The sequence below is a fragment of the Lacerta agilis genome, chromosome 17 (genome assembly GCF_009819535.1).
Source record: "Lacerta agilis isolate rLacAgi1 chromosome 17, rLacAgi1.pri, whole genome shotgun sequence".
NCBI classification, from domain to species: domain Eukaryota; kingdom Metazoa; phylum Chordata; class Lepidosauria; order Squamata; family Lacertidae; genus Lacerta; species Lacerta agilis.
In genome coordinates this window covers 214,127-240,563 of record NC_046328.1, presented here as the reverse complement: position 1 = coordinate 240,563, position 26,437 = coordinate 214,127, and the positions used below count along the sequence as shown (strand labels likewise).

Here is a 26,437-nt window from a genome sequence, read left to right as displayed (position 1 = left end):
CTGAACGTTTCTCCACCCAGGGCTGGGGAGCTGAGCTTTGAGTAGGTGTTATCTATGTTCTGAATGAGAGAATCATAGGACCCAAACTTGGAGACCATTTTCAGAGCTGGGGAGAGGGTTGGCTGTGCCATGCTCTCAGATGATATGCTCCTCAAACTAGAGGAGCGGACCAGACCAGCTCGAGAACTTTCACCAATTCCCTCCAGAGTTACTGGGAGATCTTCATCATCCTTCAAAGTCTTGCATCTTCTAAGGGATGAGGCTCCCGTTGTTTGGTAAATAGGCAAAGAGGAGGCATCATCTAACACTAAGTTCCCTGGCTCTTTGTCCTTCAGTCTTTTTCTTCGCAGTTCTTCAACATATTCAGAAAGTGCAGAAGAGGAGCGTGACAACTTGTCTTCTGCTGAAGGGGACACCCTTTTGAGCACAGAAGGGGACAAAGGACTTGATAACATCTCTTCTGCCATTGCTGGAGAGGACACCCTTCTCATAATGGATGGAGACACAGCTCCTAACTTTTGGAGAGTGAAAAGCTCCTCATTTGAAATGGGTTTCCCATATTCTTGTCTTTGGGTACCGAAGGAAGGGCTTTGATCAGCTTTGCCGAAATCAGCACCCCCCGCACTCCTTCCACTTCTTTTTGCACCTAAGGGGGACAGCGGGTGCCTTGTTTCTTGATCGTTGTTTATCCTGGGACAAAAGGGGAAACAACAGCCACTGAGCAAAGCATTACATGGGACAACAGACTTCAACATCCATAATTTATTTTTAAAACTAGAAAAGAAAAGAGGTTTTTATTGAATGGCTTCATATCACATTTACAAATTCACTATGGAGTGATCCAGACTTAGTCTGGTAACTTAAGGCCTACTGATTTCAGTGGGTCTACTCTGAGTTATGTAAGTCTGAATCCAACCCTATGATTTCAAGAAAACCAAACAGGAATGCAAACACAGTAATTGATTCCTATGGATAGTGTCCCAGTTTAACTTTTCATATTAGATTTTCAAAAGGTCCATAGGCCAGGGGTGGAGTGGAGCCCTTGTCAGCCCAAGGGTTTTAGCTCCTCCCAGGAGCTACATGTTGGTGATGTGCAGGGCAGGAGGGCAAAAGTGGGTGGGGCCAATGGCAAGCAGTGGGCGGAGCAGCAGATGTATCTCATGCAATAGGTGATATTGGAGGCATGCATAAACCAGAGGTTTTTATGCACATTCCCTGCACCTTCATCCAAGAGACATACAAATTTAGTTTCTACATGAAGCAAGGCTTTAGTATAGCAGTGCTAGCCATTTGGAACAATGTTCCTATGGAAAGTGGGCACAAAATCCTGGTATTTTGTTGCCCGCTGAAAAGATTTCTGTTTTGCCAAGTGTTTTTTAGAGAATTAATTTGATTAAGTGTTCTGTGTTTTTTGATTCTATGATATGTAAATGATTTTACTCAGTGCTTTTGTTCTTTTAGGAAAAAAGGTGCTGGTACTCACCATTAAGTTGTTACCGTAAGTGCCACACTTTTAACATTTGGGGGCGGGAGAGGTCCTGGTACTACGTGCCCTTGAGCAATCCCAGAAAAACACACTGCACACCCCCGTATTTTTTCCCCAAACAAGTTGGTGGTTTAAAAATGCTTTTATAAACAATCAAACACATTCAAGGCAGACAAAAACTGCTCAAGGAGCACAGAAAAGAGTTTGGGCTGGGAAGAGTCTTCCACCACCTGAATTGTTTCAGAATTGTACAAACTCCAGTTTTTCCTGAAAGATTTCTGCAGAATTATCCCTACCTTCCCAGAAAAGTGTAGAGGCTACTGCGTTGTTCCTTAATATTGAGTTAAACATCTTCCTTCTCCATTGACCAAGAGTAGTCTTCCATGCTTTAGTCAACATCAGACATGGCAGAGGTATCATGCACACCAGTAATGCGCTATGTTTCCCCCCAACTATGCCCCCCTTCTATTGCTCGTAACATTGTTTAACTGGATCTCATACTCGGCTATGTCTCAGACACATTTTACCACATCTGACCAGATTTATTTATTTTTTGCTTCTGTGCATCATCACAAAATCTGGGCAAATCTCAGGGGTGCAGTAACCACAATATTCACCTTGTGTCTGTAGCATTTGGAAGCAGGTCAATCTATTTTGGTTCCCCCCTGTGTCATTCTGGCACAATTTATTGAGGTGCAAATCAACCTGCTAAATCTATTATGCTAGATTATTTTACTTTTGTTATTCCCCGCCTCCGAACAGCCATTGTTTTTTATGGCCCCCACCCACTTCCTGGAAGCACCCTCAGGGGAAAACAACACCCACCCACCCACCCGGTGTCTACTTCAACATCCCTCCCCCAAGCCAAATCATTGTGACTGGAGCACATTGGGAAATAATTCACTGTGATTAAAAGCCAGACCCTTCTATAAAGCAGAAGATCCCCCTTCCCCTCTTGAGCTCTGGCCATTTTCACTTTCAGTTTGGTTTGGTTTCTCAAAAAAGAAAAGGGGAAACAAATAACTTTAAAGGGAAACTCAGAAGGCTGGACATCAGGAAGTACTGATCATTCTCAACAGGACTCAGCAGCAGTGCAATCTGACTCAGTACATGAGAGACGACCCCAAATCACCCCAATATATCTCATTATTTGGGGAGACACATAACTGAAGCATGCCCCCAACAAATGTTCCCCTCCCTCTTTTGAACTGGACACTTCGTGTACAAATTTTTTTAAAAAAATTCCTGAAGGCGACAACAGCCGGGTGTGTGTTATTTTGTTTTGTGTGTTATTACAAGCCAATCTTTTTCTGTCGTTTTGTTCATACCTTCCCTTTCCCAGCTTTGTTTCATATATTCATTGTAGCTATTAATATTTTCTGTACTTTTTACATAAATACTCACCCCCCTTCAGACAACCCTTTTGAAAGATGTCAGCAGCCTATCGATACCTGTTCCTCTTGTAAGACTTTGAATGTGGCTGCTGAGCATCAGAATAGCCCGGCAGCAGGATCAGGCCAAAGACGCCTCATCTAGTCCAGCACCTTGTATTTTGATTTTAGGAAGGCTTTTGACAAAGTCCCCCATTATATTCTTGTGGAGAAGCTAGCAAAATGCAGGCTGGATATGGCAGCTGTTAGATGGATTTGTTCCTGGTTGACTGACCGAACCCAAAGAGTACTCACTAGTAGCAGTTCCTTGTTTTCCATCCTGGAAAAAAAGTAGCAAGTCCTGCCCTGGGCCTGTTGTTCAGAGTCTTTATAAACAACCTGAACATTACAAGGAAGGAAATTCTGACTAAACACGAGGATGAACTTTCTGATGGTAAGGATTGTTTGACAGACTCCCTTGGAAGGTGGTGCTCTCTCCTTTCCCGAAGGTTTCTAGGCAAAGGTTGGATGGCCATCTGTCAGGGATGATTCCTGCATTGCAGGGGATTGGACTAGATGGCTCTTGGGGGTCCCTTCCAACTCTACAGTTCTGTTATTCTATGATTCTACGGTTGTCCAAGTTGGTGTCCATCATAATACCTTGAGATTTGCAAGTAATGAAAAAAATGGTAGCTGAACACTACCCCTTTTGTATCACTTGGTCATATACAGATAATAGAATTGTACTTTGAGATAAACTTTTAAAAAAGATTTGGCAATGCATTCCAGGCAAGACTAATTGCAGCCGTTAAGAGCCGTCAACAGGTTTTCCACACCTATCAGCTGATCACCCATTCCCACCACCCTTCTGAGTAATACCCCTCCCCACTCCCTCACTATATTCAAGGATCTGGTGACTTCTGTTTCAGTGTATCTGAAGAAGTGTGCATGCACACGAAAGTTCATACCAAGAACAAACTCAGTTGGTCTCTAAGGTGCTACTGGAAAGAATTTTCTATTTTAATCCAAATGCATGTACAGAATTCTCAGAGGAAGCCTAACATTTAAATTTAATATTTACATTGGAAATGGCTCTCGGTGTCTGCAGTTTGTTCCTTGTGTGGTGGAAAGTAATTTCTAACATCATTAAGCTAATCACAAATGGCTGAATTTGACATATTTATATTCTGCCTTATGAGTGAACTCAGATCTTCAATTAGAATAGCTATGAAAAAGAGTGCTAGAGTTGGAGAAAAAGCCTCCCGTCCCTTGTGGGCATTTTATTTATTAAAAATGTGCCTCCTTTTCAAGTCTCAAGGAATATTATATTCTAAACAAACAAACAAACAAACAAACACCCAGCTAAGCAAGTATTTATTTTATTTATTTTTTAAAATTTCTATACCTCTTTATATTTTTAATAAAAACCTCAAAGTGGTGTACAACATATTAAGTCAATAAATCAATAAAACAATAGCCAGGCGATGGTCCTCCGGCCTCATGAGGAGTCTCTTCAGTAGGGCTGGTGAGTCTGGGCCTCGCCCCCCTAGGCCAGGTGGAAGGGCCCCATGCCTCACAAAACCAACAAGAAAGTAGAACACTGACCATCTGTCAAGGGGTTTGCAGCCAAGTTGTAGCAACTCAGAGAAGCCTCAGAAAGTGAATGGAAACAAGAGCATCCTGCAGAACTCATGGAAGAAGATGACAGACATTTGTGGGCAGAGATGGGGGAGATATTGGGTTGGGTTTGCTGACTTGCTCTTTCTGAAGCAGTATGTGAACCAAAACATGACTAGACTTCAAAATTCCCAACTTTCTGAATGTTCAGATGCAATTCTCCTGCCCCATATACACAAATGTGTATATTTGTACACAAATGTGTATATTAGGGGAAGTGTGTATAAAACTAACCTGATCCAGAAATGTGTCAAACTGAACTTCAGACTGGAAAAACTGAGAGAAACCAAAACAAGCTGACTTCTCTGTCCCTTCTCAGGTGGTGCAATGTTTCAGTGTGTCTGGCTGTTAACCAGAAAGTTGGTGGTCTGAGCCCACTCAGGGACAGCTGTAGCCAGGGGGAGGGGGCAGCTGCCCCCCAATTCAAGTAAATAAATAAATAAAAATAACTGTCTGACCAATTGCATCGCAGATGACTCTAACCCGCTAACATAAAGTCTGCCCCCCCCCCAATAAATTCTGGCTATGCCCATGGCTGTGGACAGGATTCTTGCATTGCAGGTGGTTAGTCTCTGCAACTCTACAATTCTATGATTCTAAGTATGGTTGGGTGTGTGTGGAAATCTTTTCAGCATGCTGGAGGTATTTAGGGTGCTGGCTTACAGAGAGCATTTCCTGATACTTAATGCCCAAAGGTGTACACAGCGTATACATGAGACCCTGGATGGTGAAGATGGTCCAGGGAATCTGGAGCCCCCAGGGAATCTCTCTCCTACATAAGGCCAGGCTGGAGATGTCAAGGCCCATGTGGGGGTGGGTATGAAATTCAGGGGGGCGGAAATCACTTTTTTATTCCCCCCATGTTTTGGGGGCTTTCCCCTCTGAAAAAGTGTTGTTTGAGTGGAATTATGAAACATTAAAGATTATGAAATATTTAGAATGTTGAACAAAATAATAATAATAATAATAATAATAATAATAATAATAATAATAATAATAATAATAATAAATTTATTTATACCCTGCCCATCTGACTGGGTTTCCCCAGCCCCTCTGGGCGGCTTCCAACAAAACATTAAAATACACTAATTCATGAAATATTAAAAGCTTCCCTAAACAGGGAAAAGATAACAAGTAACAATGTGACTAAGGAGTACTTTTTTCACTGTTTATGACAATTTCCATCCCCCCCCCAACAAAGGATAAATTATATTCCACCCCCCACACCATGGCTTCAAAATTTCTGGAGACAGTACACCTTTAGGCAAGGCAGAGGTGATTGGGAAGGTTCAGTCAGCTGCAGGGGTGCCAACTTGAATAAAATATTGGGGGGGGAGGTAAGCCACCCCCTGCATAATCAACCACATGACACAGTGCACACACACAATTTGAATGGGAATGCCCATCAACTTTGTGGGGGACCTAGCCTCCTCAAATATTTTATTGTTGGTGCCAAAGCCCCCATGGCTCCTAGGAGCTGGCTCATATGGTCAGCTGAGCTGCATAAGGAGATGAGGATTTCCTCCTGCAAATTCTGCACAGTGAGAGGTTTGGGCCAAGGCCTTTGTTGACAAGGACATTTTTGCTGCCTTTTGCCTCTTGCTAAATCCAAAACATGGACACTGCCCCCCCAATAAAAGAATCAGCCTTCTGTGTTTGCAGGAAAGTGCCTATCCTCTCCTTTGTGTCAACTTTTTAATATGGAAGATGCTCTCAATTCCCCAGAACATGCGCTTTGCTGCTTTAGAGAGGAGCCTCGATCCAGAAATACAGTTGTTAAAGATTTAGCCTTGACAGTTGCGACGAACCTCCACTTCACATTCTCCCCTTGTTACTAAGTGAATCTAATCAGGTGTTCTGGGTCAAATTTCAATCCACCCCACCTGTCCCTCTGAGGTCCGTCTGTTATTTCAATCCCCTTTTATTTATAATCTGGGGGATCTCTTGGTAACGGGAGTTTTCCTGTCCTTCGGCCGTGGCCGGTTATATCCTCTGCTCTGGGCTTCAGGGGTTAAACTCTTAGATCCCTCACTATATCAGTTTGCTAACCCCTACCAGGGTTTCCGCCCACTAGCCCCTCCTGAGGGAACTCCAAGACACAAACTATCACCCTGCAGGTCAGTTTTGTCTTTTCGCTGAGTTCACCTCATGAGCATACATAACTTGCTGGACCAAATAAACGACGATATTTTCTTAGCTCAACAATAAGAAGTCTTTATTCCTTTCAGAACATAACGGTTTCAGTAATGCAATCGTTTATAAGCTTAGTTTCATAACAGTGTAAACTCTTTCTTTCAGCATCATATACACATCTTCAACCTATCCTAACCTACCCAAACCTACCCACCACTATCCTGGCCCCACGCCCTCCTTCTTCCAGTCACCACCCTCTCTAACGGCTGCTCCCTCCTTTTTAAAGAGCGGAATGTCCCGCCTGCCACTCAAACTGGGGTGCCCATTAACTCATAAAACACCGTGGGTTTCTGAAAATCTCTTAACTTAGATCCGATTCGTTATCAACACTTCTAGCTACAGAGATGTAGTTGCCATAGCAACCTTGTGTCACTCTGCAATCTCACAGACAATGCTGGGCACATTGAGACCCAGCAGGGTTGACCTGGAAGGAAATTTACATGTGGAAACCTCTTGAGACAACACACGTGCACACACACACACACACACATACGGAAACGGATCTGGCTCAGCAAAGGGCAGAATAAGCAAACAGATGGGGAATTTCTTGGGCACCATAGTGGCAAGAAGCACCCAGCGATGAAAACGAACCCAGTCTTGCCCAGGGCTGGGTAAAACATGTAGAGTTTGACAGGGCCCAAAGCCAGCAGTTGTGAGGGGGAGGGAAGGCTATAAGCCAAAATGTGACCCTAATCCCTGCCCCCTGCAATTTCTCTGAATGAACTTGTCTGGTCTAACTGCTCCAACTCCACACCTTCTGGGAAAGCCAGAGCTGTGGGTCCCTCACAGCTACCCACCCAATGCTGAATATGCACATTTCCCTAATACACACATTTTTGTAAGCCATTTCTTTGAACACACACATTTCCACATGTAATTCCCCCATAAACAAAATAAAAGGTTACCTTCATGAATACATGCCTTTTCAGGCACACTTTCCCCTAATCCACACATTTTTGCACAATTTTTGGTTAGAGAACTGCACTGTCAAACTGGAAGAAGTGCAAATTTCTAGGGAGGGCTATGTTTTTAGTGTTGTTTTAAAAAATTGCTAATTAAAATATGAGCTGAACAAATCCCCTGCACTCCCATCTCTTGAGATGCATGCTCTCTCTACACCCCCACCTCCATGCCAATGACTGTGCAAGATGCATTTCTGGAGCAGCCTGGGCCAAATCAGGACATACCCACGTGGCCATTTCAAGAAATGTCCTGTGTGTCATATCATGAAATCAGCCTGTCGTTCCTTTCCTGTTCTTTGTTTGTTCAGACACTATGCTAAGTACCTTCTCCATCCTTCAGGGAGGAAAGGTATAACTTGCCTTTCTTTAAACTAACCCACAGTACACATTTTGAGTGGATGCGGGGCCGTCTTAAGGAGATCGGCCGCCCTGGTGCGGCTATCCCTCCGGTGCCCCCGCCATGCCGCCTCTCCGCCGCCTCCCTCCCGCGCTTGGGGTGGGCGAGCGGGGGGTGAGGGGCGTGGTGCTGGAGACGGGAGGCGAGGGCGGGCGGCTCGCGCTCCCGCGCTCCGCCGGGCAGCTGGATGGCGCGGCGCAGCCGGGCAGCTCGCACTCCGTGAGCAGCCGGAGGGTGCAGCGCGGCTGGCCAGCTCGTGCTCCCGCACTCTGCCGGGTAGCCGGAGGGCGCGGCGCGGCTGGCCAGCTCGCGCTCTGCCGGGCAGCCTGATGGCGCGGTGTGGGCGGCCGGCTTGCGCTCCTGTGCTCTGACGGGCAGCCAGAGGGCGTGGCGTGGCCGGCCAGCTCCCTTGCTCCGCCGGGCAGTCGGAGGGCGCTGCCGGCAGGCGCTGCCAGCGGGGCTGGAGGGCAGAGGCGCCCTCCAGGCCATTGTGCCCTGGTGCGCCGCGCCACCAGCCCCAATGGATGAGACAGCCCTGAGTGGATGGCTAGTCTTTTCTGGGCTAGTGGAAAAATGTACAGTACAGCCAGCAGCTTCCAGGGATCATGACTAAAGCCAACATCATGTATAGTCAAAACCCATTGGGTTCAATGGCAGGGGGGATTGCCAAAGTCATATTTCCCAGAATCCTGCTCCTTTTCTGCCTTCTTTTTAATTTTTTTTTTTTTGCCACATGCATAAAACTGAATATGCACAAGTTAAATGCACGCAAGTTCTGAGCTCACTGTCTAGAAGTGGATATGGCTGAACCTAACCTATGCTCTAATTTTCATGAACTTTTTTTCTCAAAGTGCCAAACGATGCCTTCGTTTTTCACCAGGAGTGTCAAATGAACCACCTTTGCTTAAAATGCCCTCACTAGCCCTCAGTGATGGCACTGCACACCCAAATTTGGTCAGTTACCAAGCAGTGCTACATAACCACTGTTTGAGTGGGAGGAAGAAGCAGTAGCATCCTTGGAATATGAAGACCAGTGCTGAGCAGAAAGGTTTAAATGCTATGTTTTTTAAAACAACAACAACAACAACAACAACAAGTAGTTCTGGGAAGCAAACCCCCAAATTGCTAGGTTTGATCTCCCCAAAATGACCACGGCACTGTAGAAATCCCTCTACCTCAATAGCTTCATACAAACCAAGATCTCATGCTGAGGCTTGAAAGCCCTGGAAGCTGCTTTTCAGCTTAAAGTCCCACCACCCCAGTCTGTGCACATCCAGAAGCAGATCTACCCTCGTCCACATCCACAGGGCACAACCCACAACCGTGACCTTTAATCTGTGGGACAGATTAAAGGTCACGGTTGTGGGTGGGGGAAGAAAGGTCTCATCCCTGGGCTGGGGAAGGGCAAATGGGCAAAGGTCCCCCCATGGGTTTTGTGGTTGTGTTGGGGCTTCACGGTTAGTTCTTCCTGCCCAGGCTCCACCAGCTCTTTGACCATCTGCACACACTGCTCATGTATTGGAGGCAGGGCCGTCTTAAGCCTATCCGGCGCCCTGGTTCAAAGATCCCTCTGGCGCCCCCCCGCGCCCCTGCCGCCTCTCCGCCCGCCTCCCTCCCACGCTGGCCGCCCCTCGGGAGGGGGGGTGGGCGAGCGGGGGGTGGGGGGCGTGGCATTGGAGCGGGCGGGCTGGCGCTCGCGCACCGGCGGGCAGGCGGGCTGCAAGCCGGTCGCCCTCGCCTCCTGGAGCCCCAGCTGGAGTGCTGGAAGGGCGCGCGGGGGCGCCCCTGGGAGGCCTGGCACCCTGGTGCGCCGCTCCACAAGCCCCTATGGCTGAGACGGCCCTGATTGGAGGCAAGAAAACCTAGATTTATTTCCATCTTTGCACATGCAGCACATAAACCAGGGAAGCCCATTGTCATGCAGTGGCAGTTACTGCAAAAACAGTTATTAAGCTGAAATTACTTGGTGGATGAACACTTCCTTCTTCTTCTTCTTCTTCTTCTTCTTCTTCTTCTTCTTCAGATGTGGGCTTAAAAAGCCATGCAGATCTTTATCATGCAGAAATGGATGAGCTGCAATCCTTGGATGTGCAGGTGTCATCTTTGCATTTGGAGCATGCTCCAGAGACCCCTTGCTCAAAAATCCCACCATGCTTGTCAAGGTATATGTGGAGCAACCTGGGCATCTATGGGGTGCAGGTGGAGAATGACTTCTGCTGCATCTTAAGATATGCATAAAGCATGCCCAGCATCAAATGCTCAGCAGAGTCAGTGATGCTATTATAAAGAGCCATTGAAGAGGATTAGCTGAAAGCCAGCACCAAAAAAATGGTCTCCTCAGTGTGAAAATGGGTATAAGGCCTCCTATGGACTTCTCTCATCTCAGGCATGATCGTTGCAACAGCCTAAAATGAGAAATGCCTGCCTTCTGTGCCAGCAGTTGTGATCATAGGCACTGAGTTTCTGCAAAAGGTGTCCAGGCCACTTCCATCTTGCTGCAGACAAGAGGTTCAGCCATGCAAGGAGGTTCTCCACATACTCTGGAGCCTGAGCAAGGCATGTGTGTGCAGTGCATCTTCTGCCCATCAAAGCATGCACTGCAGACTCATTTACACCTCTGTTGCCTTAGTAACTAGTTCGGGCCCTATCAGGCAGAGCAGGAGGATGAGTGGGTCTATTCCTCCCCACCCCCAGACACTCAGCTTGTCAATGATAGTATTCTCAGAGCTAGCTGGAGACTTCACTAAGCAAAGAGAAAGATGCTCTTCTTTGCTGCTCACAAGTAATCTCAAAAACCTCTCAAAGGCAGGCTGTTTGCTTCAGACCAACACAAACAAACTATGAGGGGTATGCGCACACCCACACCCTTGAGCACAGCAGCCATCTGTACCTCTTGTGACAAAGAGCTTGCTTCCCTTGAACACCTCTGGGACCCAACAAAGAGAGTAGTGAACCCAGACAGAAGCCACCATTAGAAAGTGAAGAACCCTGGCGGATCAGGTCAATGGCTCATCTAGCTCTCACAGGGGCTGACCCACAAGCAGGACCCAAGCACAAGAGCAGCACTCTCCCCTCCTGTGGATTCCAGCAACTGATAATCAGAAGCATCACCGCCTCTGATCATGGCCCCTCCAGTGCTCAGGTAAGGTGAAGCCACAAGGCCTGCCAGAAGATGGATAGGTTTGTTCATGCTGCTCCAAGAAGCAGGAATGGTGAAGCTGTGGTATCTGGGTACCCTTTTGAAAAGCCTCCGTGGGAGAGAAGAAATGAATTATGCTTGCAGAGCCCGTCCAATCCTTCCACCTGAAATCCGTGGGTGGCTGGGGTGAAACTGTGATGCAATAATGAAATGGAGCTCACTGCATTTCTCTCCACCCTGCAGAGCTCCCTCATAACAAGGTAGCACAGGAGGGCTTCCAGGCAGCTGCCAGCTAGTGGCTTCATCTGATAGGGAGGCAGAAAAGAAGGGAGGGAGGCACTGGTGAGGGGGGGGGGCACTAGAGCTTGGCAGCTCTTCTTTGCAGAAACAGATTCTCTTTGTGGTGAATTAGTTTGTGGATCACCTGTGGTTTGAAGCTCTCCCCTTATAACAGCCTTCCCTAACCCCTGTCAAGGAAGGACTGTAGCTTAGTTGCAGAGTATCTGCCTTGCATGTAGATGGCCCTAGGTTCAATCCTTGTCATCTCCAGGTAGGGGTGGGAGAGGCTCCATCTGAAACCCTGGAGAGCTCCCGCCAGTCAGTGTAGACCAGAGGTTTTCAACCTTTTTGAAACTCCCCTGACAAACTACATTCTTTCTGCAGCTCCCCTGTGGAGCGGGGGGGGGGGGAGGTGTCAGTGTGCTTGCAAATCCCTTTTGAAGCTGCCTCCTGCTCCTCCTTTAAACCTCTGAAATTGGAGATTTAATGAGCAATGTGGAGAGGGCTAGACATGGTTTCCACTGAATGGAAATGGCTTCCCCCTCCTTGATCAAGGCACAAAGCTGTCTCCAAAGGGCCTTCAATCAGGGCTTTGGAGCACAGTATCATCCGCGGCAACACTGATGTCAAGTTTGGTCCACCAAGGGGAGGGGTGATGACTATCTGGCCTACTGGCCAGGAAAGGTTCCCCACTTTTGCCTCACAGACCCTGGGGTAGCTGGCTGAACTGCCATTGTGACATAGAAGGTTGGGTGGGCAGGCAGGTGGAGGCATGTAAAAGGTCACTTAAGAGCCTGCGGGATCAAACCAGTGGCCCATCTAGTCCAGCATCCTGTTCTCAGAGGCCACCCAAATGCCCACAGGAAACGGAAATGCAGGAATCTAGCACAAGCACACTCCCTTCTCCCGGGGTTTCCACCCACTGGGACTGAGAAGCATTTCTGCCTCCAACTATGGAGGCAGAGCTTGGCCAACATGGCCAGTAGCCTGGCCCTCCACAAAACAGCCCAATCCTCTTTTAAAGGCATCCAAGCTGGTGGCCACCCTGATTCCTCTGGGAGGGAGCTCTATCCTTCTGGTTGCTGATGGCTACGCTGCTCTTGTCCTCAGAAAGGAGGAGGTGGGGAATGGAGAAATCCACCCCATGAAGGAAGCCTAGGTGAAGAAAGGAAGGGGAGAAATGAGAGTGGAAACGGGCAGAGATAAGGAGGGGGGCACAGAGCCAGGGACTTCAGAGGCAAGGGGAGTTCCTCTGGCAGCTTAAGGTGACGAGTGTGTTCAGAATTCTTGCTTTCCATTGAAGCTGTGTTATATTGAAGGGGGAAATGTTTCTCTGCTCAACTGAGTGACACTTCCTCTCCCCCCTCTCTTTCTGCACATTGTCATTACATCCTGTCCCCACCCCGTGCAGAATCATGGCTCTTCTCCTTTTGTCTCTGGACATGCACTGTGCTTCAATTTAAGTACAGATATTATTGCATAAATTATTTCGACTAGCATAAGCGTAATCACCCTAATTGCTGTGTAATCTTCGTTAATTACTGTTGTATGTCATTTGCTTTGGTGCAGATTGCTCACTACAAAAAATCTGTTTGGCTTAAGGATGATTTTGCAATCTCCCATTAGATCTAGCTTGCACTTAAAAGGGAGGAATTGGGGGGGGGGGGGAAAGAGTGCAAAATCCTTGTTTTGTATGGAGACAAAGTTGTTAAGCATGAGTGCACCATCAGGATCATTAAAGGAGACGGATTAGCCTTACTGGATCCTAAATAAGCACATCTACTTTGTAAATTCACATTGTCCACTGGTGGGTCATGAGCACTGTAGTTCTCAAGAGGGATGGGTAGGTCTTAGGTAATGCAACATGGTAATGCTTGCCTTAGACAAGCCCTGCTTAAGGAGAGCTGGAAAATAGAACCAAGTTAAGGGAGGAGCTGGCACTCAATGTCAGAGCACAGCTGTGCATCTGGAATGTCCCAGGTTCAATCCCCAACAGTACTGTATCTCTAATTTATCCGGAACACATTTATAGACCTGAGGTCTGGAAGTGTTGTTGCCTGTCAGAGAAGACCACACTGGTCCTATGTGGCACCTCCCTATCACATCACTGAAATAACAACTTGATAACCAGGAGTGCAGTCATTCATTTCACCAGCACCCACTTCCCAACAGTGGCCTCCTTTATTGCACAAATTGCTTCTTAGGATCAGTAGTCCTTACAACGACCCTGTAAGGCAGGTTGGTAGGATGTGGATGGCGTGCCTGATGCTGTCACCTAGTGAGAAGACAATGGACTTGGACTGGCTCAGCTACACTCAGAATGGTCAGGCTCCAGAGGACGAGCTGGTCCCTTAAATGGCAGCCGTCTCACACCTGGAGTCCATTTGGGGAGGCCCAGGTCCCACCACCCTTGACTATTGGCCATGCTGATTGGGACTGATGGGAGTTGGAGTCCAAGAAGATCTGGAGGACACCAGGTTAAAAACTTAAGAACATAAGAAGGGCCTGCTGGATGAGGCCAATGGTCAATGTCATTCAGCATCCTGTTCTCACAGTGGCTAGCCAGATGCCCGTGGGAAGCCCACAAGTGGGAGCTGAGCACAAGAGCAGTCCTCTCCCCTCCTGTATTACTGCCTCCGATTGTGGAGGCAGAGCAGGGATGGATCAAGACCTTTAGAGGCCCTAAGCTCGTAAAATATTTGGTGCCACTGTATACAGTATATGTAATTAAAAATATAAACAATTTTTTTAAATGAAACAAAACCTACAGTAAAATGGAAAACAATGTTTATTTTTGTATACTTCCACTTTATTTATATTTGAATTTTTCTGCTGCTTGCAAAAATTTGATCAGATCCTCAAAACTAATCTTATGTAATGCATCTGCTTCTATACTTAGTAGAGATATGCCTTGTTCTGTTGGGGTCTTTAATATACTTCAACTGAGAAGATGAACACCCAGCTGAGCAATTTGTGACCATTAACGTTAAAAATCTGGCAATAGAAAATTTTTGTGGTGCCCCCTTCCCTTGAATGCCTAATCTCCTCTATGAATTTTGCCAGTCCTCATTTCAAGCCATCCACGTTGGTGGCCATCGCTGCCTCTTACAGGACCGAGTGCCATAGTTTAATTATGTGCTGCATTAAGAAGGCCCTTCTTTTAGAAGGACTTCCTTTTCTCTGTCCTGAGTCAGATGTCCATGTATTCTAGTGTTATGAGAGGAGAAAAAGATTTCTCTTTCCATTTTCTTCATGCCTTTGCTCTGAACTGAAAAATCCCAAATGCTCCAGCCTTTCCTCATAGGGGAGTCACTCCATTCCTTTGATCATTTTGGTCAGGCTTTTCTGAACCTTTTCCAATTCCACAATATCCTTTTTGCCGCAAGGTGACCAGAGCTGTCCCCAATACTCCACCTGTGGTTGCATCACAGAGGGTACTTGGAGGGCATCAGCATGGGGAAGGGAACATGTGATCCAGCCAGGGTGGGGGCTAACAATGCACAGAAGCCAGCACAGCCAGCAGATAAATGTGGAAATAGATCCACAGAATGTGACCATGAGGGAAACTAAAGAGTCCATAAAGTGGGAGGCCTAATGCAAAGATGACACGGTGCTGGAGGGTGGGCCATGCATGCTGTCTTGAGCTTCTTGGGGTGTGAGAGGGAACTTAGACAAATTTGAGGTCCAGGGCCTCGAGGCTTGGGCATATGTACCCTGGTCCTCGGAGGGCTGCCAGCCAGCCAGCCTCCCTTCATCTTGTTTCCCTCTCCTCTGGGAAGCTCACATTTTTGTCTCCTCATCAAAAGTACAGCCATGCAACCCTCATTCCTCTCTGGCAGCAACAGACAGAGCATATGTCAAATACAGGTGAAACTCAAAAAATTATAATATTGTGGAAAAATTCATTTTTCAGTAATTCAACTTAAAAGATGAAACTAATATATGAGATAGACTCATGAAATGCAAAGCGAGATATGTCAAGCTTTTATTTGTTATAATTGTGATGATTATGGCGTACAGCTGATGAAAACCCAAAATTCACAATCTCAGAAAATTAGAATATTAAATGAAATCAACAAAACAAGGCTTGCAAATAGAATAATATTGGACCTCTGAAAAGTAGAAGCAGTACTTGGTTTGGGCCCCTTTTGCATCAATTACTGCCTCAATGTGGCGTGGCATGGATGCTATCGGCCTGTGGCACTGCTGAGGTGTTATGGAAGACCAGGATGCTTCAATAGCGGCCTTCAGCTCTTCTGCATTGCTCGGTCTCATGTCTCTCATCTTTCTCTTGGCAATAACCCATAGATTCTCTATGGGGTTCAGGTTAGGCGAGTTTGCTGGCCAATCAAGCACAGTAATCCCATGGGCATTGAACCAGGTTTTGGTACTTTTGGCAGTGTGGGCGGGTGCCAAGTCCTGCTGGAAATTGAAGTCAGCATCCCCATAAAGCTCGTCTGCAGAAGGAGGCATGAAGTGCTCCAAAATCTCCTGGTAGACGGCTGCGTTGACCCTGGACTTAATGAAGCACAGTGGACCAACACCAGCAGATGACATGGCTCCCCAAATCAACACAGACACTTGAAACTTCAAGCACCTGGCATTGTGTGCCTCCCCATTCTTCCTCCAGACTCTGGGTCCTTGGTTTCCAAATGAGATGCAAAAGTTGCTCTCATCAGAGAAGAGGACTTGGGACCACTGAGCAACAGACCAGTTCTTTTTTTCTTTAGCCCAGGTAAGACGCTTCTAACATTGTTTCTTGATCAGGAGTGGCTTGACAAGAGGAATACGACATTTGAAGCCCATCTCCAGGATCCGTCTGTGTGTGGTGGCTCTTGATGCACTAACTCCAGCCTCAGTCCACTCCTTGTGAAAGTCCCAACACGTTTGAATGGTCTTTTCCCGACAATCCTCTCCAGGCTGCAGTCATCCCTGCTGCTTGTGCACCTTTTTCTTCCACACTTTCCCCTTCTGCATAACTTTCCATTAATGTGCTTTGATACAGCACTTTGGGAACATTACTTTTTGAGGCTTTCCCTCCTTATGGAGGGTCTCAAAGATGGTTTTCTGCACAACTGTCAGGTCAGCAGCCTTTCCCATGATTGTGATTCCTACTGAACCAGGCTGAGAGACCATTTAAAGGCTCAGGAACCCTTTGCAGATGTTATGGATTGAGTACTGCACCTTTTCACAATATTCTAATTTTCTGAGATTGTGAATTTTCACAATATTCTAATTTTCTGAGATTGTGAATTTGAGGTTTTCATCAGCTGTACGCCATAATCATCACAAATATAACAAATAAAGGCTTGACATATCTTGCTTTGCATGTCATGAGTCTATCTCATATATTAGTTCCACCTTTTAAGTTAAATTACTGAAATAAATGAACTTTTCCATGATATTCCAATTTTTCGAGTTTCACCTGTACCTGTACATTGCATTATCTCTTTAAATTATCTCTGGAGAACACATCAAGGCACATTATCTCACTTGAAGTAGGGTGTTTTGATGTGGCATCTTTCATCTAACATTTGACTCATTCCAGTCTAGCAGCAGCCACCTTCCTCGGCTGCATGTTGTGTGCCCTTAACTCCTGCACACATCACCACTTTGACTTTCTCACAGGTCGAGATCCAGCCTCTGTACAAACTCTTATGGTTGTGTGTTTATTGGGACAGGGCCAGCTGCACTGTGTGCTCTTTTAAGGTCTGCTGCAGTGCATTAAAACTAATGACACAACAGCAGCAATCTCTGTGCTTGAATTTGGCCCTTTCTTCTTTCATGTCTCTGGGAACAAGATGTTGTAGGAGCCAGACATAAAGGAAGGGGTTAATTTCCTTCATGAGCACAAATCACCCCATGATGTTCTGATGCAGAAGCCTTTTAAAGCTGGTGTCCATCCCAACTTCTGTACCAAATTCCAGAGTTTAACTATGTGTGGTGTGAAGAAGACCTTTGGACTCTCTTGAATCTCCTAGCGCTTATCTTCATTTGAAAAGGAATATGGGAAGTTGCCTGATACAGAGTCAGACCCCTGCTCCATCCAGCTCAAGACTAACTGCAAAAGGCAATGGCTATGCAGGGTCTGAAGTAGGGATCTTTCCGCACCTTGTCTGAAGATACAAACATAAGAACTTAAGAAGAGCCTGCTGGATCAGGCCACGGGCCAACCACGGAAGATGCACAAGCAGGACCTGAGCATGGGAGCAACCCTCTCCCTAGTATTCAGAAGCATGGCTGCATAGCCATCATGATTAGCAGCCATTGGTAGATGTCTCCTCCATGAATTTGTCTAATCCTCTTTCAAAGTCATCCAAGCACATACTCTGCATGCAAAATATCTCAAGTTTGTTCCTGCAGGAGGAAGTTCCACAGTTCTAACAAACTTGAGATATTTTGCATGCAGAGTATGTGCTCTACCACTAAGCCAACGTCCTGCCCCAAAGATAACTGTGGATTTCATGAGATCTCCAAACTGGCTGTCTCACTTTGCTTAATGGTCAGGTTGCTCTCCCTGCTTGTCAAAGTATTTCACCAGGACCACTCTCTTCTTCCCCAGGCGGATAAACCGTGCTAGCTTCATATGAGTAGCAAAAGTCCACAGGTGCCAGCTGGTGGCTCCCCTCCCCTCCTACAAGTTGGAAGGCAGCATAAGCCCTCGCAAGGAGCACATGCAAGTTGTTTAGCTGACAATGATATTTTCCAAATGCTCTAATATTCTCTGTCTTATGCAAACTTTGCAAAACAACCCAGAACTCTGCAGAATTTCATGGCACAGCACGTACCAGGGAACTAATAAAGGGGCATTGTTGCTTGGATAAATCCAGCAGAAATGCTTGAAATTGATTCCCTGCTCCTTCCACTGCCCCTCCCAGCCAGTGAATGCACACGCAAACACACACACACAGAGCCAAAATTACGTTTGCTGGAGAGAAACGAAAGCAAACAATCAATAAGCACTACACTCTGTTTGATGCTGTTTTAGGACAACTGCTACCTCTTGTAAGCCCCACACCAGACTTGGTGCCAAACTTCAGGTGACCCTCAGCACAGGGGTGCTAAAGCCCCCCCCCCCCGTTCCCCAACACACACAGCCCAACACTCTGTGCTGCTGCTCCAGAAAAAAGGTGAATAAAAGTGGGGACATGATTGAGGGGTATATAATTATGCAGGGCATGGGCAAAGCGACTAGGGAGACATTTTTCTCACTCACTCAGAACACAAAAACTCGGGAACATCCAACAAAGCTGATTCTGGACAGGCACAGACTTCCTTTTGTGTGTCCTGAATCAATGTATTTCTTCATGCAGCGCATGGCTAAACTGTGGGGCTTGGTAACAGAAGATGTCAGGAGCACCACCAGCATGGATGGCCTTCGGGGGGCACTGGGTAAACACCTGGAGCCTATCAATGGCAACTTGTCATGATGGCTGTGTGCCACTTCCAGTACCATGGGCAGTGGTTACCAGCTAGGTGCATCCTGCTGCATTTGGGTCCTGCTTGTGGGCTTCCCACTGTTATTTGGTTGACCACTGTGAGAACAGGATGTTAGACTAGGTGGCCCCCTTGCAGGACTCATGTGCTCTCATGCCATGGCCGTAGCGGAAACATCATTTACTGCTGGGCCCCCAGGTGGCCTTTTAGCCAGGGGCATGGCATGGGGGTGCCAATGGGGCCATAGCCCCGAGTACAGATTTTTGAGGGGCTGCGAAGCAGGCACCTCCCCCCATGCAGGCACCTCCAGCATAGCCTAGCTCTCCTCTCCTGGCATCAGAGGAACTAACACACATTGGGCCAGGCTGTGCTGGGGGCACTGGCTTGGGGGCAGCTGGTTCATGCCCACCAAGTGCCACATTGTCTGGCCAGGCTCACCCCTGCGCAGGCAGGCAGGTGGCACAGCGCAGCCCTGCTTGGCTCCAGTGCGGGATCATTCCAGCGATGTCAGTGGCAAGGGCTGGGGTGCCATGGTGGCCTCCTTCACTCTCCGTGCACACACACGGAGTGCATGCACCTGCCCTGGGCACCATGAGCTCATGCAACGCCACTGCTTAGATGCATGACTAGATCTTTGTGGCAGCATTTTCCCAATGGTCAATTCTTTTAAAATGAAGACCGTTTTTCACAGAGAGGTGCATGTTGAGCAGAGGGGAGATTCATCTTTTCACCTGGTGCTGATTGTTTTTAAACTGCAACTCTTTCCTCCATTCAAGCTCATTCCCTGCCACCACCACCACTCATGTTCCAAAGGCATGTTTAGTCCTGAAAATACCCACCTAGGAATCTGAGGGCAGAGATAATCTGGATGGGAGATGAGCAGGAGCACAAGAACAATGGTTAAAGGGCTAAGCGCAGCCTTACTGCAACAACTCCTCTGTTAAAATCTCAATCTCCCCCCCCCCACCTCGTATTAGCAAGCAGTGCTGTTTAAAAAATGGCATTTAAGGGGGTGCTGAGTCTGCCTCAATAGATGCTGCTGCTTTGGGGGACTGTGTGTTTTGCTAAGTGACTCTCCTGCTTTGGAGCCTTTGAAACAGAGAGAAGAAATCCCCAGAGGAGAATCGTCTGCGTACATTCAAGATGTTTGTTCCCTGAAAGGACCTGCAGACCTTTATTAGAGCTGAATATCAGCAAGTGACCCACGCTGTGAGTAAATGCCATTGCTTGGAACTGGTCTTTGAAAAATTAAAGTTGAAGAGACCTCTAAATATTTGACATTTGCAGGAGAGACAGAGAAAGAGAGATAGATTTTATATACGGTTTGCTTCTCTTCCAGAATGGCAGGGATTAGGAAGATGATCCGCGGAGTAAATAAGCAAATGAAGTCAGCTCAAGGCAGACTTTGTTGAAAGCTGCAGCTACTGGCTGCTTTCAAAGTCAGCCTGAGGTAGTAAGAATGGAAGGATCCCTTGGCTGGATCAGGCCAAAGGCACGATGGGTCACACAGAGGTAGGGCCAGAGCACAGCAGCACGTTGGCCCTGATTGTGGAGGCTCTACCCCTCCCCTCTCTGCTAGCCAGAGTGGGAGGGATGGTTGCCAGATCCAACCCACAGAGAGAAGGTCCACCCTTTGTATCGGAGGGAGGGGCTGGATAGCATTGCCAGAATTTACTTAGCCCCTACTGTCCTGCTCAGCACACCAGGGGACTGACTCCTCAGCTCTCTCAAGTTAAAAAGATCACACATGGCACAGGATGGCACAGGAAAAAAAGGAAGCAGTAAGAAATAACTGGACACAGGTCATACAGGCAGCTAAATCAAACAATTCAGCCCTTTTTTGGAAGGTCATAAAATGCTCCCAACCAAATAAACCACCAAGGGAAGAAACTCACATAACACCAGAAATTTGGGAGTCACATTTTAGAGAACTCTACAGGGATAGAGCAGGGGGGAGAGCTCAACCCCCGGAAAATATTCTGGACCTCCCAAAATGGGCTCCTGTGACACCATTAGAAATCGAAAGTTTAATAGCCCAACTGAAATTGGGGAAAGCACCAGGTGCAGACCTAATACCCGCAGAGGCCATTAAAAATAATTTAGATTTTTGGGTCCCAACTTTAGCCTCACTTTTCACTGGCATAGATACTTATGGATACATCCCTGAAGACTGGGGGCTGTCAATCATAGTCCCGATATACAAAAAGGGGGGAAAGGATGAGCCGACCAACTATAGACCAATCAGTCTTCTTAATACAATAAGTAAATTGTATGCAAGACATTTGCAGTGGAAACTGGAAGAATGGCTTCGACAAGAAAATATTTTGGCAGATGAACAAGCGGGATTCCGAGAAGGTCGTACGACTATAGACCAATGCCTAGTCCTTCAACATCTGATAGAGAAGTATTCATCTAGTAAAATTGCTTCTCTTTACGTGGCCTTCATCGATTTCAGAGCAGCTTTCGATTCTATTTCCAGAACAAAACTATGGGGAAAACTGGAGACCTCCACGATAGATACGCATGCTATATGGAGGGATGTCATTAAAAGTGCGTTATACCTCCCAGGGCCATGTATCCAAGGCAATAGAAACAGAGAAGGGAGTTAAGCAGGGATGTATATTGGCCCCATCCCTGTATAATTATTAGATAAATGATATGATCCCTCATCTTTCTAATATAAATTTCCATCCTCCGAAACTTGCAGGAAATCAGGTTTCGGTACTGCTCTATGCAGATGACGCTGCAATCCTCTTTAGAACACCGATTGGCCTCAAAAGAGCCAGGAAAACACTCGCTGCATATTGCACAGAGAGCAAATTAGAGCTCAATTATCAAAAAACTAAAATTATGGTCTTCGCAAAGAGGCCCAAAACATATGCGTGGTCTATAGACGGGCATAAGATTGAACAGGTTACCTGTTTTAAATATCTAGGTATAGCCCTGCACTCATCAGGAAGTAGGAAAACCCATGGCATGTACGTTGCAGGGAATGCCCAGAGAAGTGCCAATGCTATCCTCAGGTACCTCAGGTCTAAAGGTGGGAATTATATACCAGCAGCCTTAAAGTTGTTTGAGGCCAAGTCAATTGCACAATTGCTATATGGTGCTCAATTAGGCCCATTTACCAACTATGCCCCTTTAGAGGTGGTGCAATCCAATTCCTAAGATCTGCTTTACAAGTACCCAGATATGTCTCCAATGCCACCATACGCCTCGAGACTGGAGTTCTAAGAATTGAGGCGAGAGTGTGGCTGGCCATTTTAAATTACTGGCTGAGACTAGTCTTCTTCCCGAGTGGCCTGGCTCCATTGACCATCAAAGATGACTTCCAAACAACATGGAAAGGAGCAGTGGGAAAAATAATAACAACCCTGCTTTAATCCACAAACCCTGCTTGCCATGGGGTATGAAGGAGCAAGAAACACTATTAAACAGCAAGTGGCAGACACTCAAAGACAAGCTGACTTGGCCAGCTCCCCAAAATTTCTGATTAGTGAAAATAGACGATATTTGACCACCCAAATGCCATATGTAGCTAATCTTGAAATTCCAAAGCAGTGAAGGGCATTCACTTTGGCCCGATGTCGGGCATTACCTTCAGCAATCCAAGAAGGCCGTTATGAGAAGATACCCCATGAAGAAAGGAAATGCCCTTGTGGTGCGGGGCAGCAGGAAACATTAGAACATGTCTTCTTCTACTGCAAGTATTATACGGACGTCCGAGCAAGGTTTATCCAACCCATTTTAGATAAGTCTCCTGGGCTTTCAGAACAACATAATATCTCATTGCTATTACAGGATGAAAGCCCAGAAATCACTTACGCTGTCGCCAGATTCTGTGCAGCCTTGATAGATATACGTCAAAAGATGGTCTGTGATGTAAATCAACTTTAAATAGTGGCCTAAAATATTGTTGGATCTATATTTTAGTAGCCTATCTCATAGAACCGATACCCGAGTCTAAATTTTATTAGTTATATCTATGTTTAATCAATGATTTTAAGGACATGGTTTAAGTTGGGCTGGATATGTTGAATATGCCCTCATCATGTAATGAGTACCCGTTTAAACATATATTTTTTACATTGTTTTTTACATTGTTTTTATAAATGCAAATATCTTGTTTTATGCTGGTCTGTGACCCAATAAAGTATATTCATTCATTCAGAAGTTAAAAACAGATTAAAGCAGGTATCGGAGGGAGGGGCTGGATAGCATTGCCAGAATTTACACAGCCCCCACTGCCCTGCTCAGCACACCAGGGGACTGACTCCTTAGCTCTCTCAAGTTAAAAAGATCACACATAAAGTGTTGCAACTTTTAATTACAGTACAGTGGTACCTCAGGTTACATACGCTTCAGGTTACATACTCCGCTAACCCATAAATAACGCTTCAGGTTAAGAACTTTGGTTCAGGATAAGAACAGAAATTGTGCTCTGGCGGTGCAGTGGCAGTGGGAGGCCCCATTAGCTAAAGTGGTGCTTCAGGTTAAGAACAGTTTCAGGTTAAGAACGGACCTCCAGAATGAATTAAGTACTTAACCCGAGGTACCGCTGTACTATATAAGGCGAACACCAGGGGGAGGAGGGGAACTGGAGTTTGCTCACTTACAGCTGTAGATTACAATTCAGGACTAGAATCTCCCTAATTAGCGTGTTTGGGGGAAGGGAAGGTGACATCTTAAAATGCAGCAAGCTCACATGGCCTCCATTTTCCAGATCAAGCTCCAGTTGTAGGAGTCAGGTCAGGTCTGGATTGTTCCAAGTTGGGGCTGATCTGAATTGGATCCAGGGGTGGACATGCACAGCCCTAGTTTCTACAAACCTGTTGCACTGCACAGAAGACACCCCTTTTCGTACACTTAAGAATGAGTCTCACCTCAGGCTCTGGGTGCCATGGCTGTCCACGGTTTGCCTGGAGAGGCTTCCTGCCAGACTGGTACCCGATGGAGAGGACCATGCCGATGCCAAACTGGACCACGATTTGATGCTTTCTTCAGGCTCTAAGTTCAAGCTCACAGTTGACCCCAGACTCAGCTGACTCTCACTGTAAGACGGAGAACACAAAAGGGTTGTTGTGAGGCTAAATAGGCAAGGAGAGAGGCCTTTGCCCACCTGATGCCCTCTGGGTGTTTTTTGACTACAACTCCCATCAGCTGTAGCCACCATGGGTTGTGGGGCAGTGCATGCACGCCACCCTGAATTGCCTGAAGGAAGGGTGAGATGGCACAAATGAAAGTTCAGAACAAATTTGAAAGAATCTAAGAATCAAGAAGCTGTTTAAGAAAACTGCAAATATTAATTTCCACAGTCACAACAATTATGCGCAATCAGTTCCTATACTTTGCAAGTGCATTTGCTTGAACATTTGTGGTCTTGCATAACAAATTCATATGATTTTTCCATATATGATTATTGATAGGTAATGCAATTATTGTTTATGTTGTTTCAAGCCCTTGATTATTTGCGTCAGGTGTGCCTGAGACAACACGTGTTGTATTAATGCTGTTGTGAGGGGGATGATGAATAGTGAGAGTGGAGAAGCCAGTAGAAGTTGCATTTTCGGTTGAATTTGGGGAAACCACTTGAAGCATCTGTTGTGTTGAGCTATTTCAATTGCTTTTGTTTGATTTGCTCACTGCCAACTGCTGGAATTCTGTAAATTTTAATAATAAACCTGATTTGCAATGGGGGTGGAATAATTTTGATTGCAACTGTAGATGAACTTGGCCATCCTGACTTCATAACAAACCAGTTTGCCAATGCACAGTACAGTTTGTTATAAACCAGAAAGTGAAGCTTGAAATCTCTTCCCTTCAAGTGCAAAGTGGAGATGTTATGTCTGAACCAAGCCAAATCATGGGGGCCTTTTTACAGACAAGGCTTTTTATAGATGGGACAGAAAAGTGGTTCTTGCATCAATCACTTTGTGGATGTAAAATCTGCATTGTCAGGAAGGTGGGGGGGGGCATAGATCAATGGAGAGTCCCTGTCCTGCATGCAGAAAGTCCCTGGTTCCATTCCCAAAGGCATCTCCTGCCTGAAACCCTGGAGAGCTGCTGCCAGTCCATGTGGGCAACACTGAGCTACATAGGCCAATGGCTTGACTCTGCCTAAGGCCTATGCTGAATGCTCAACTGCACCACATATACCCCAACTTTGCATTCTCTTCTACATGGACAATTATAACAATCCAAATGCATATCCATATTGTCAGGCTTCTCTTGCCTTTGATGTTGCTCGTGAGAAACGACCAGCTCCAGCGGTGAGCTAAAAAGCTATTTATTTTTACATTACAGAGTTACAGAGTCTTGAAATCATGACTGCTTAATCACTTTCAGTTTCCCGGACTGCTATCCTCCCGCGCGCGCCAACAGAGCCAATTTCTCGGCCCTCTGATATGACGTCGCCGCCTCCCCCTCCCCCTCCACTGCTACAGACAGTGTGTGAAATCTCTCCCTCTTCCGGAGACGTTTCCTGATGGGGGCTGGTAGAGGGAGATGAATCTGTTGAGATTATAGGCAACTGCTCTCACTATCCCAACAACCCCCCTTTACTGGATGAATCACTATCTTTTCTCTCCTCTGCAGCTTGCCCCTTTCTCTCCCCCCGCTCCTCCAGAGCAATCCCTCTTTCCCTGACACATATATAGAGATTACCCTGAATCCACCCCCTCCATTGTAATCAACATTTACAACTGCATATTATTCCATACTCTATATTTTATGTCAATCCAAATTATCGATAGTATCTGTTGCATTACAAGTGAGATTAAAATCCTGGTAGTGTTTCAATCTGCTTGCAGTGGTCTCCTAGATATGTTATAAATTTTTCCCATTCTTTAAAAAAGTTTTTGTCCCCTTGGTTCCTGAGTTTACCCATCAGCTTTGCCATTTCAGCATAGTCCATCAGCTCAACTTCTCATGAACCTTTGAGGTATCTCCTCCTTCTTTATTCAACCTGGTGGCATCTCACCTGCAGTGCTTCCTTTAAAACAGAAGGCAGTTCAGGACTGGCAGAGAGCATGCGTTTTTGAATCCCAACTTTTTAACAATGGTGACATGAAAAGGTTTTATGAAATGGCAGGGAGGGTGGGGATGTGAGGACCCTTCACTGCCTGTCCAAACATTAAGCATAGATAGGGACACCCTCTTGGTGGGTTTGAGATACTGAGTATTAGGAAAAGATCCATAAGGAATTGGGAGGGGGGAATGTTTACAGGTACTTTCTTAAAAAAAAAAAAAAACAGATTCAGACTGAAATTCGCAGGTGTCAAAAAAGGTTATTTATGTTTGCCACTACTGCACTACTGTGTTTCGTTAGAACCAAAATGGAAAATAAGTGAGTTCCCATCCAAAGAAGAGTGGCAACTTAAGTTGACAGAATATACATAGCTTTCAGACTTAACATATAGAATAACAGAACAAGAAGAACATACGTTTACAGAAGATTGAAAAACGTGTACAGCTGAAAATGCTGGCAGCATTAAGATA

At 46.2% G+C, this 26,437-nt stretch overlaps 1 protein-coding gene across 1 annotated transcript in view; it reads right to left on the bottom strand.

Annotated features, from left to right (window-relative positions):
* Positions 1–384: 384 nt before the first annotated feature.
* The window catches only part of MYO18B (myosin XVIIIB), a 235,905-nt gene continuing 209,852 nt past the window's right edge, over positions 385–26,437 (bottom strand). The window contains exons 38-39 of the mRNA XM_033174542.1: positions 23,824–23,991; positions 385–690 (exon numbers count right to left, since the gene is read on the bottom strand). The gene's annotated coding sequence lies outside the window, so the exon portion shown is untranslated. The remainder of the gene's footprint in view (positions 691–23,823; positions 23,992–26,437) is intronic.